The sequence below is a fragment of the Misgurnus anguillicaudatus genome, chromosome 10 (assembly GCF_027580225.2).
Source record: "Misgurnus anguillicaudatus chromosome 10, ASM2758022v2, whole genome shotgun sequence".
NCBI classification, from domain to species: Eukaryota; Metazoa; Chordata; class Actinopteri; order Cypriniformes; family Cobitidae; genus Misgurnus; species Misgurnus anguillicaudatus.
In genome coordinates this window covers 40,181,013-40,194,084 of record NC_073346.2, presented here as the reverse complement: position 1 = coordinate 40,194,084, position 13,072 = coordinate 40,181,013, and the positions used below count along the sequence as shown (strand labels likewise).

Here is a 13,072-nt window from a genome sequence, read left to right as displayed (position 1 = left end):
ATTGAAGACTATAATCTGATGATAGTTTATCATCTGCAAGGTGACCCCTGATTTGCTTTGAGACCAGATGACATTAAACAGCCAATCATCAGAGAGAAGTTGCCCGGACTTTCAGACTTTAACATCAGAAAACTCAGACATGAAATGCAAATGATAATTGTTAATAACTCCCACATCAGACAGCTTTCAATTTCACTGCCTGCTGTGAGTGTTTGTAGCTCAGTTTGAATATGTTATCTGTGGAAAGCTCTCACGCTGAGACCGGCGCAGACTTCGCTGATGTGAACCCATATTTAATGAGCTTATCATCATTTACCTTGCATCATTTATTCATGATTTTTGAGGATATGATGTCACACGTTCTGTCCATGTTTGCATCGGTCTAATTTGTCAAGCTCGTATCTAATGACAAATGAATAAAAAAACATGTACTGTAGTAAAGCGCTTTTATTACAGTAACTATGTATTTATCGGGCTTGATTTATGATTGCAGACAAATGGCTCGCATCCTTGAACTTAAAGCACTGATTTTACAAATATATAAAGATACAGATTTCTAAGAATTCACCCCTGGTCCTACAAAGACAAACAATCACGAGTCTCGTCTCAGACGAGTCTAGACACAGTTAAACCAGATGGAGCTGTGCTGGCTGATGCTTGTTAGACAGAGAATTTTAATTGATCGCCCGTTGTCTCGTGTAAGGGAAAGTAAAGCCACTGAGTAGCTGAGAGAGAGAGAGAGAGAGAGAGAGAGAGAGGGCGAGAGAGAGAGCAAAAGATAGTAAGTGGGAGTAAGTGAGAGAAAGCAAGTGAGAGAAAAAGAGTGCGGGTTAGAGAGCGAGTTAGAGTAAGGGAGAGAGAGTGAGAGAGAGCAAGCGAGTGATAGAGAGAGAGCAAATGAGAGAAAGAATGAGAGAGAGCGAGTGAGAGCGAGTGAGAGCGAGCGAGAGATCGAGTGAGAGCGAGCGAGAGAGAGAGAGCAAGTGAGAGAGAGAGAGCGAGAGAGAGTGAGCGAGCAAGAGAGCAAGTGAGAGAGAGAGTGAGAGAGAGCAATTGAGAGCGAGCGAGAGAGAGACAGCAAGTGAGACAGAGCGAGCAAATGAGAGAGAGCGAGCGAGTGAGAGAGAGCGAGCGAGTGAGAGAGAGCGAGTGAGACAGAGCGAGCAAATGAGAGAGAGCGAGCGAGTGAGAGAGAGCGAGCGAGTGAGAGAGAGCAAGCGAGTGAGTGCGAGCAAATGAGAGAGAGAGAGCGAGTGAGAGAGAGTGAGTAAGCGAGAGAGCAAGTGAAAGAGCGAGCAAATGAGATAGAGCGAGCGAGTGAGAGAGCGAGTGAGAGAGAGTAAGTGAGAGAGCGAGTGAGAGCGAGCGAAAGAGAGAGAGCTGTGTTTTTTCATATGTTATGGTGGCTGTCACCAGTGTTTTGTTTTTGTTGTGGTGGGCGAAGGCTATTTCTGATTTTGTCATCTCTTATGAAATAATAAATAATATGCAAACTTCAGACGCTGCGTAGAAGATAGTGCAGGACTTTAAACAGGTCACATGTCTTTCCAGGACCTTGCAGATGCCGGCAAATCATGGCAGTGTAAATGAAAAAAAAATCAAACGATTACGTAAAAATCCAGGATGCATTTTCCATGTATTTTCCGGAATGTCTGTGTGAAAAGGTCTTTAGTGTGGGAGTAACCAAGAGAGAGTTAGTGAGAAAGTAATAGTTTGGCAATGCAAAAATGTACTTGGCATGCCAATAAAGCTATTTGAAATCTAAAATTTTGAAAGCGAGAGAGAGAAAGAGAGATAGGGGATCGTACTAAGTAGCTGCATTTCCATAATCCCTTTAAATTGCACAAATTGACATTGTGCACTGAAAATACGGCCAGTGGAAACACATCATTTCTTTTATCAACATTAAAAAAATAACGCTAAAGTTTTGTGCAAATCTGCAAAGGAAACGCAGCTAGTGATCATAATCTCACTATAGAGACATTGAAGGCAGACACAGACAAACCTGATTAGCAAAAGAAGACAGACTGTGTCCACACTGCACACTTAATGAAGTAGAAACAGAACTGCACTTGGAACATAATGCAGGGCTCAAAATTAACTTTTTTATTTGGTAGCACTGGTGCTCCCAACTTTAAAGAGTTAGGAGCACCAGCAAAAATGTAGGCGCATCCATCCAAAAATTATAAAACACCACAACTACAATGTAAATGTTAATACATTTATTCTTTACACATCCAGGCTTTACACATCCTATAGCCAGCATTTAAAATTTGGTCTTCTATTTTATTATTTTTTTTTTTTTGCTGCATAGATTCCTAAATTAATACCCAAATGCTGTTGAAATAGTATAGCAGCAATAATAATTTAACAATTACAGGTAACATGATTAACTTTCGGCATGTTTAAGCAAGGTCTGGCGCTTAAAATATTTTGATTCCGCCACCAACACCGTTTTACAGGATTTACAATAAAACACAGTAAGTACAACAAGCCATTTTCATAGCGGAGCCACTCGTAATCTTTAAGCCACTCTCTCCAAAAGGTTTAAAGTCAAGACTTATCTTCCGGTGGTGAAGTCGCATTTGTATCCGGATCGTCTTCATTAATTATAGTAGTAACATTGGCTGTAATCGGCTCGTTCTCGTCATGCTCGCGGTTCGTCTTTTTTCCGCGCTTCACATACCAACGTAGCACGGTAACTAGGAATGACTGCCGCTCATATTAGCCAATCTGCGGTCTTCATTAAACGCAAGAACTTAATGGTGAAATTGGATTGGTTATGTAACGTTGGAGAGAACACTGAACCTGGGACAGCGCCAGCACGCAGCATCTCAATCTCAAGTCGCACCACAACAAAATGGGCAGTCGCACAAATGCTCCCAAATATATTTTAAGGTTGCACACATTCAATTTCGGTCGCATAGTCCTGCGTCCTGTAATGCCCAAATTTGACACAAACGTTCACCTAATTTACAAACCACCAAAAAGACTCAAATCAGATTCAACAAACTTCCATACATACTGCGAGAAACTCAATAAGCTCAAACCTGGCTGTGAGGTCTGTCAGGTCCTGTCATGAGAAAAGGAACAGTGGAACAGAACCAAACCAGGAAATAAACAAAACAATCTAAATGACAGGATCCTGTTCTGCATTATCTTTATAGTATCCTTATACTACCGACTTTTATCTTTCATACCATTATTTTTAATGTGCATTTGTTTGTAAACATTTATTGTTTCTAGGCTTTGGCAATGTAAAGATCCTTTTAACCATGCCAATAAAGCTATTTGAGTCTTGAATCAGAGAGAGAGACGGCCCGAGTATACTTTGGGCTTAACCCAACTCAACATTACAGTCAACACCACTGCCAACATTACAAACACTGACGGTACGATGTGACTTTATGTATAACTTATAACCATTATGTCAAAGACAGCTTGTGAAGCATACGTGCATCAATATAAAAGAAACAGAGAAGCTGATAAACAATGCATCTCTGACAGACACATCAATTCAGCCGGTTTAAACATACACTCATCTCGCTGCATGCAATGACATGACAAACAAAAATTGAAAGACAACTTTAACGTCAAAAGATTTCATGTTCACACTTTCTCCAAACAGCTCAAGTCATCTCCATCTCAGGGTGAAGATAACAGCGTTGACAAGCTGCATGCATCTTTATTTAACAGCAGCGCCGTTAAAACTGCGATAAGCCGTTGCAGTTATTCAGCGCGCTGGGGGTCACGACCTCAGAGAAAAACATTATCGGAGAAAACCCGGCAACGTGCAGCAATCCACGCTGGAATTACTTGAACCGCTTTTACTGTCAGAAGCCCGACGCCCCCCTCCATCTCCAAGTAAATGGTCGGAAAAACACCAGGCATGCGGAAAAGCGCATACTTTCGGTGCAGCGCTTGACCCCTGCCCTACATCTGCGCTCAATTACGCAACACGTCCACTGCATACTGAACGTGTGCTGTGATTGATGGAGGTTAAAAACAAGACGATCTGCCCTTCAGATGCAAAACACAAGGTGCAAAACACGACCTTTGCAAAGTCAACAACAGCAAAGATGAAGCACACAAGAAGTGCATGCTACGCTTCATCTGTCTTGTGTGCAGTAATCAACAGTCGCGGGTCAGCCGGTATTAAACTCTGATGTGAAGCAGCGGTTCGCTGTGAGAATGTTTTATGAATGCGACGTAAACCTGACGCAGCACATTGCCGAGCTGACCGCAGCGCCGCTGTTAAATCAAGAGCTGCTGATTCATGCTGTACTCAGATCAGTGATGCAGGCAGCATACAGAGGCCTGCTGAGGGCTACAAAGAAATGAACTCTTCTGTTTATCAATCAACTGAACAATAAAATGGATAGGTTGATGATCTTTGTTCATTCTGCAAGGTTTGACAGACGGTTTGCCGTGTTGATGAACATGAGGCATTTCAACATCACGAAAGCAACCTCCTGAAACCTCAGCTTACTGATATTTGTTTGCAGATGATGATGAACATCATGTGCACCATATGATAAGGCATCAACTCGATAAGAGTACAGAAATAATGAATGTTAATATATGAGCTGTTATTCCCTCCGTCCCTGCAGGATGACAGTGAACATAAAGAGATGACAGGTAAGGCTGTGTTCACGTCTTACGTCTAACACTGTGATCTGGCCATGCGTGACTGATGAAGTCAGCTGAGAATGCAACAGCATGCATTTCCTGCATCACTGTTCAACGACAGCCCTGCGCTTTTGATATGATATAAAGTCATTTATTTATTATTTATTTAAAAAACAAAAGCTAATTTTACTACATGCATATGAGTGGATGTTGTCATTTCTGCAATGTAATTGACTGCTTCTGGAAAGAAACTATTTATGAATGGTGGTATTGGTAGTGTATTTTATTTCGTCCCATTTTATAAACATACAGAATAATAATGTAAAAATGAAAATCATGTTGACAGTCTTTTGTAAGCTACAGTAAAGGGCGATCTATAGTCGTGCGCAGGTCCCACGGCGCAGCTACGGCGCAGGCTATCCGTAGCCTGTGCGTAGCTCTGCGTAGCCTGACGCGAACCTCACAAAATTTCTAACAGCGCGTCGGCTCTACGCGGACCGTAAGCGCTGTGATTGGTCCACCAGAACCCCTCCCGTCAGGTAAAAAAACTGCGTCATAGGTATTTCCGTTTGAGACGGTGAAAACAAAGATGAGCCAAGTTGAGGAGTGATTTAACTCAAACTGAAACATAAGTCGCTGTTTATTTACTTCCATCATTGCTGGTCTTCAGGCCCGTCGCGACAAGGCAAGCAAACCAAGCAATTGCTTGGGGCCCCGGAATTTTCTGGGGCCCCAAGACAATGACTGGTTGAGAATAAATGCAACGACAAACTGTGTCCCTTTGATAGTCAATGCAATGCAGTAAAGTGCAATGACACTGTTATTATCGGAATCCCCCTCAAGGGGGCCCCCTCTCAGTACTAGTCGCTGACAACAGGCAGCCAGCCAACCGTGTGATCTCTGCTGCCGGCAAAATACAAAACTTCGGCATCGTCATCATGAAGCGGATTTATGCTTCTGGAAGCCAGAAAAGAAAGAACAGAAAGGAAGAGGAGTATAAGAAAAAACAAGATAGTGGTAAGTAATAATTTACATTGGATGAAATAGCTCTACTTGTCTTGTGCAAATGATGTAATTTTGCAGCAGGTAGGCAGTAGCAAAAATCTGTTTGTGTTAGCTATACCTGCCTGACGGCAAATGCTGCTTGTAACGAACAGTTAGTCAACTTTTTTCTCGAACAAACGGAATATGGTTATATACTGTAATATGTTTTTTAACGAGATAAGGAAGACGCAGATCTGTTTCAAAATCGCTGTTTAATTCCATGACGTTGCTGTAGCTTAGTAATAGGTTTAAATGAAAGTGCTAATGAAACGAACTATTCCACACCGTGATAATCTATTTAACCAAATTATTGTATCTACCAAATGGGGTTATTAAAACAACACGATAAATTCTGTGCATCAAACAATAGCTTGGGAAGTTTTTAAGCATTGGTGGTTGTGAAAGCAGCCGCCCGCATCTCTTATAAATATCAAAATATGGAAATGCTATTGCTAACATATCTTTTCGGTAACACTTTATAATAACCATCATTAATAGATGGTAAATTGTTAGTTATTTAATCTTTAGTTATTGTCATTTAACTGTTAGCAAACCGATCGTTTTACTTAATAAATACTTTGTAAACAATCTATACGTTATTTACCAGAAAGAGGCAGAGGAACATTATTTTTTCATAGCTTATCTTAATGTGCTAGTGTCAGGATTAGTGCTGTGTTCAAAATATCGATACAACGATACATCGTCATGGACGCCTGACGATGCGTGCATCGATACAGCACCTTCCGTATCGATTCGGATGCACTTTTGAAAGTAACGTGACAAATTGCTGTTGATCCGTGATCCATATGGAAAGGACGTATGTGTCCCGCAGAGTATGTAGAGTTAAAGGTAGCGGGGTATACTTTCACTTTGCGTGTCTGTCTCGCTGGCGCACGTGTCTGCATAGTGAGCCGCGTACTTGCGCTCTCTCTCTTGCGCGCGCATTAAAGTCAATAAGTTCAGTATGAAAGCGCAGATATCTTAGCCTATACTACTGCAAAGGGCTTTATTAGCCATGCTCTTATAAAACAGTACTAATGCATTTGAGAAGAAACACGACAAAGATATGCATGTGAAAAGTGTACATCTAGAGAAGAGATACAGAGCTACTTCAAACTATAACTGTCACATTAATAATCTGGTTTCTATTAAATAGTATTAAGTCTGACTGCATGTTTATAGATATATTCATAGATGTAGAATAATGAGAGACAAGAGTAAGGCACCATCTTTGTAAAACTGCGTTTAAAAAGTACTAACTCTGGTATTTTAAGTATTTCTAATAGCTAATAAATGAATGGCAAAAACCCAACTGTTACAACACTGCTTATTCAATGTATAATAAACAGATAATTATAATAATAATGTTACTAAATTCTGAACAAAAATGTAATTCAAAATAGTCTTGTATCGTGATGCGCATTGTATCGGGGCCCTTGTATCGGGATACGTATCGTATCGGGAAATTGTTGGCAATACACAGCCCTAGTCAGGATATACAGTAGTGACAGTTTATGCAAATATGACATTAGTTACCAACAGATCTTGAACAGTTACTTTATTCTGTGTAGCAATGTCTACACTGTTACAAGTACAGTATCAGGACAACCCACATGTTTCACTGGTACTGTTTATTAACTATTTAACAAAGTATTATAGTCATTTGTTGCAACTTTGTCTATGTTTATAGACAGTTTACAAACCAACTAAGTTAGTAACCCTTAACAAAGTGTTAGGAATATTTGGTCCGTCTATCTATGTAATGTTTATAGATGTTTTAAAAAATGGTTTCTTAAAGATCTACAAGCATTTTTAATCATTACCCGATACCTAATATATTATATGATAGATATGTCTGTTACAATAAACTGTTAATTTACAACACTACTAATAATTAGTCATTTAATTATAATGTCATTGTTTGTTAACAGCTAAATGACAATTAAAGATTAATTAACTATCAATTTACCATCTTTATATGATTGTTATTATAAAGTGTTACCATCTTTTCTTTCTCTCTCAAGGTGCTTTGCTTTAATTTCTCAGCGCGCCGGCTCTTCCTAAAGATACATCCACTGATGAAGGTAGAGTGAATTTCTCTCACTGAGCTGAGCTGTTTATAGTGACCTCTTTCAATATGCTAACAGTGAAATGGTGAAATCTACTTAACAGGTAATTTCAGATTTTTTTCCCCAATTATTTTCCCAGCTACACCATCAACGTCATCCTCAACATCAACAGATGCATCACTTCTCAGTGCTGATGTTTCCTCTATAGCACAAGGTACCACAAGCTCTATAATTATAGCTGATATCATTCCCAGCCCAAAGTTTAACTGATAAGTGTGTGCTGTCATATTGTTAGAAAAAAAAACAGTGCAAATCACTATTGAATTCCCACCAAACTGTGTAAATAAACATTAAACTGTAAACCTTAAACTGTATGGCTATGCTGTGGTTCCTGTAGGCTTTGCGTGCGTGTGGGGGGGCCTCCATGTCCATTTTGCTTGGGGCCCCCAAATTCCTTCAAACGGCCCTGCTGGTCTTCTCAAATTATACACAACAAGTTGCTATTTCTTCTTCGTTTGTGGGTTTACTTGCTTAGCTTCTTCTTCTGTGACGACTTCTGCTGCTACTGTGGTTACACGCGTGATTACTGCCAACCAGCGGTTTCGCGTGTGTTTGCACGTCGACGCGGACGGCGACGCACAAGTATAAATGAAAACCGACGCGGAACCTACGCCGCCGAGTACTACATTAATTCCTTATAATTACTGGTTCCCTTTCGAGGGAACTTGCGCTGCGTCACCAAAGTGGCGTTATGGGAACGCCTCCAGGCATGAGTGCATCTTAACCTCTCTACGAGCACTAATTCATGAGCGGGACGACGTCAGTTTTTTTTTAACGCTGCTAACAATATCTATATAGCCTACTGTCTACAAACATTAATAATATTACAATTACTATACATCGTTTAAAAGGTCTACAGGTTTAGCATCAGTGTATGGTCTCTGTTTTGAGATACAGATGCTCTAGCATCATAAATGTAGTATTTTGCGACAGAAGTCCAGATGACAACATCAAAAAATAAACGGGACTTTTTACCTTTGTGTTGATATAATGATCGCAAGTCAAATCCAATCTGTTTCAGATGTGTGAATAACCCATGAAAACCGTCTAATAGAATACATCCAATGACCATTTTTGTCCACAAATGCGTTTAATCCATGTAATATAGTTATTTATACAACAGTTCTTTCTGGTTCTCGAATCTGATTGGCTAAGACCTATGCGATATTGTGCTGATATCGGCACTGTAACCGCTTCACCTTTCGTATCATTCCGCCACCTAGTGAATGGAGGTCCTAAGCAGGCTCATCTCTGAATGGAAAAACACAGACGCCCTGTTTTGAATCACTCTCCGTTTGTCTCATTAGTTTACTAGCTCATAAATCAGTCTGTGAATCCCCAATCGGAAGTTATTCCGTCAAAGATCAGCGCTCTTGGATGTTACGTTACAGTTAATGGGAGAAATGTCTTGTCACATCATGTGGATTATTAACACTTGGAAAGAGGAATATAAACACTCGTTTTTTTTCTGGAGCTATATTTCTTATCAGAACGCGAAAACACCGTGAAACTGCAGGTAAGCACCGCAGCTTTTAAATGATCATTTACTTTATCGTGACCTGACTATTAAAACATGTTATGAGATATCGCCACTGGTATATTTATAAGCAGCATGCAAAAACATATCTCTGACACTTATAAAACACCGTTTTATATAGTACTGACCAGAACAAAGTTTAATAATAATAATCGAGTGCTCGTATCACGTTAAGAATAAATGAGAAAGCAATAGTAACGTTATACAAGTAGTTTTATTAACTTTTACCTCGCGCCAAAACAATAACAACACAAAAGACACTAAATATGAATTAAAAAACAAGTAAAAGTTTGATCATGACACCAAATACTGCTGATTTGATCTCATTTTGACGATCATAAACAAACAAGGCCAACATGAGAGCCAGGGAATCCCTTTCCGAGATGTAGCCCAGAGAGGGCGGTGGTCAGCGGGGCGAGTGAACACTGACCTCCTTTCATGCTTTGGTTCTCATACCGAATCTTACTAAGCAAACGTTCAAACAGGCGCTATCTTTACTAATCGACTGCAGATTTAAATATAATACATATACATTCTCGACTGAACTAATCTTAAAACTACACTTTGTGACCAAGAAACGGTAATATAAAGTAACGGCTTTTCCGTCCATTGAGTTGTTATGAGCTTCAAAGCAGCCGAAAGTTTTACCTGTCATTCTGGCCGCCCTCAAATCCGTGGCGGAAGAAGTAGTTCTCAAACAAAGAGGCTTTTAAAATAACTCCGTTGTTGTTTTCTAGTTTTCGTTTTCCAAACGTGTGCCGTCGAACTGTTGTATAAAAGCAATATCGCTCTCGGAGTCGTGTGATATAGCTCTATATCATCACGGCTGTGATTGCCTCCGGCACTCGGCCTGCGGCCTCGTGCCTCTGGCCTAATCACAGCCGTGATGATATAGAGCTATATCACACTCCTACTCGAGCGATATTGCTTAAATAGTCTGTTGTTTACATCAGATTTCGCATGAACATCTTGTAATAGAATATGCTATACAATCTGAGTATTTACGTCGTAACACTGTGTATGAGATTACACTTTAGGTTTTAGTAAACACATAAACCCACGGACAAACTTTGTTTTTAAAAGTAGCCGGGAGTATAATACATAATATCCAAACAGCGCTGTCAAAAATCGTGACGTCATTTGACTCGTTCGTTCCTCCAATGACTTCATGGAAAATATTGATAGACAGAACGTGTAGCCAATTAGATAAGAATCCAACGATCTTTGTGTGACGTTTCCTGGTGTGGAAACTGCATTTTATTTTACATAAGGATAAATAATAATAAGAACGGACGTTCTTATTATTAACCCAAGACATTTCTTTATATAAAAAGTGCTGTTAAACATTGCAACATTAAACTATATCTTAAATCCTGAGAACATTTAAACCAAATTATTATTTTAATAAAGAAGTGATGATTGGTTTAATATTACAGATATATAAATGTTTTTAAATAAAACACTTTTAAAAGATGACGCAGCACTACAGTATGTGCTACTCCAGTTTGTTTGTGTGTGTGTGTGTGTGTGTGTGTGTGTGTGTGTGTGTGTGTGCGTGTGTGTGCCAATTAGCACTGCTCTGCTGTACTGCGTGACAGAACGATTTAACAAGAATCATTCAGACACACGCACATGCACACATGCAACAAACACACACACACAAGCAACAAAAACAAACAGACACACACATGCACACAGTGGGGAAGCATCTGCTGTTTGAAAAGACCTTCATGTGAAAGATGCAGAAAGATAAAAAGCAAACATGTACAATGTACAGCACTAAATGTGAATAAAAAAACCTTTAGTCTTGTGTGGGGTTTTAAAAATTATGATGGCAGGGACCCCCACATATAATTAACCTTCAGCAAGGGACCCATTTCCTAAAATATATGTCCATATTTTTTTACAAAAACATTTAAACTGGGTCAAATAAACAGTAATTGTGATATTATAACTATTTACCAGCTCAAAACAACACAGTAGACCTTACACAATTTTTACTTTTCCTAATTTTGGGGGGGACCCCTTGGAACCTTCTGGACTCCAGTGTCTGGTGTCCAGGTCACATTTCATCATCTGCAATGCAGTAGTTTTGTTTTTACAGTAATTTTCATTCAGTTTTACTACAGGGAATGTTTCCTTTTAACATCAGCTTACATTACAAGCTGTACAACTCATCTTAACATAATAAAGTCTTAATAGATCGTCATAGTACAGTAATGGCAATGAGAATTCATTGCACTGTAAATCTGGAAAATCTGATTCATTGTAACAAAAATAATTTCACAATGTGAAATGTGGTCTTAAAAATAGGCAACATGTAATTCTTGTTTTTTTTTATATTTTATTCTCTACAGATTTGCCCTTTTAAAAAGCCTTTTTTTAATTTAACACTTACACAGCAGATCAGACTGAACTAAAGGTGTACAGTAAAGGTCATGAAATCAACCCTCAGGTTTAAACCATAGACTGTAAAAAATATTGACGTAGTGTACGTGACGTCACCCATAGGTTTGTGAAGAGCTTTTTAGAAGCCTCCCGTCGCCATCTTGGCCACACGGCACCGTGCATCACTTGCGGATAACCGAAAATGAGTAAAGAGAGGCGGGACTTGGCTAAAGCTGAGGTGGCTGGTTGCACGCCCGCCTAGCTCGACGGCAGCGACAGTAGGGGCAGTTCACCTATCATTCAAGTGGCCACACCCTTAATTATGCAAAACTTTAAGGGTTAATATAATTTAAACCGATGAGTTACAAAAAAATGTATCCCACTTACAGTTGTCAAAATTAGCTATTTAGACCAAAACACTTTTTGTACCAGGCTGTAAACACATTATTTTCTACTGTAAAGTTGGGCATTTTAACATGGGGATATATGAAAACTGGCTCTTTTGTGACGCTGTCTCTAGCAGCCAGTTGATGAATTGCAGTTTAAGTCACTTCTGTATTGGCTTCATCGGAGAGATCGTAAGGTTGCCCTTTGGTTAAACCTACAACCTTTCATTCAGCAGCTCAGGGCTTTAACTACTAGCACCTAACACAATAGATAGATAAACAATCAATCAATCAGTGACAAAAACCCAGACGTTACCAAACCACCCTGACTACATACAGTACAGATAGACAGCCATGAGCAGATGTAGACTAGGGATGGGACAATTACCGGTTTCACGATTAACCATAAAATGTCCTGACGGTTAGTATTATTGTTTAAAATTTAATTATCATTACAACCGTGTTTGATTACCGTGATTTTGAAAACTCGCGGTAAATCCTGTCCGGTCAGAATCAGTTTGACGCAGGTGCGTACATGCAACAGTTTTTGCACAAGAAGGCATTTAAGGGATAATGTATTGTATTCATTCACGGTAAACTTATTAGACAGATTTATTTATTTTTTACCTCAGAAATAATTTTACTTTTTAAAAAAAAATTTCAGTGTGTGTATCAGTTCTTTTTGAACATGTCCATCTCATTTTAACAAAACCATGATAATATTGATAGCCGTGATAACTTGAAATTTTCATACCGTCCCAAGAGCTCCTATAGGATTATTCACTGTCAATGATAAAAACTACACTAGAAATACAGCCAAAACAGAGAAATCACAGTAATGATGTAAATTCTGTTCTGAAATCAGACACGGTCCCTCTTAAATTGGTAGAGAATTGCTTTAGCAGCGTAAAGGTGTTTGGGTCGATCCCCAAGGATCACACATCCTGATAAAAGTCGCT

The 13,072-nt window shown here is 39.4% G+C and overlaps 1 protein-coding gene and 1 long non-coding RNA gene across 3 annotated transcripts in view; one reads left to right on the top strand and one right to left on the bottom strand.

The window, feature by feature from the left end:
- LOC129448864 (mannosyl-oligosaccharide 1,2-alpha-mannosidase IA) overlaps positions 1 to 13,072 on the bottom strand; it is a 235,895-nt gene that overhangs the window by 180,172 nt on the left and 42,651 nt on the right. The gene's annotated exons all lie outside the window — the stretch shown is intronic.
- On the top strand, positions 7,697 to 8,215 carry LOC141367316 (uncharacterized). Its single transcript, XR_012371656.1, has 3 exons — positions 7,697 to 7,757; positions 7,882 to 7,956; positions 8,140 to 8,215. It is a non-coding gene; the product is annotated as an uncharacterized lncRNA (long non-coding RNA).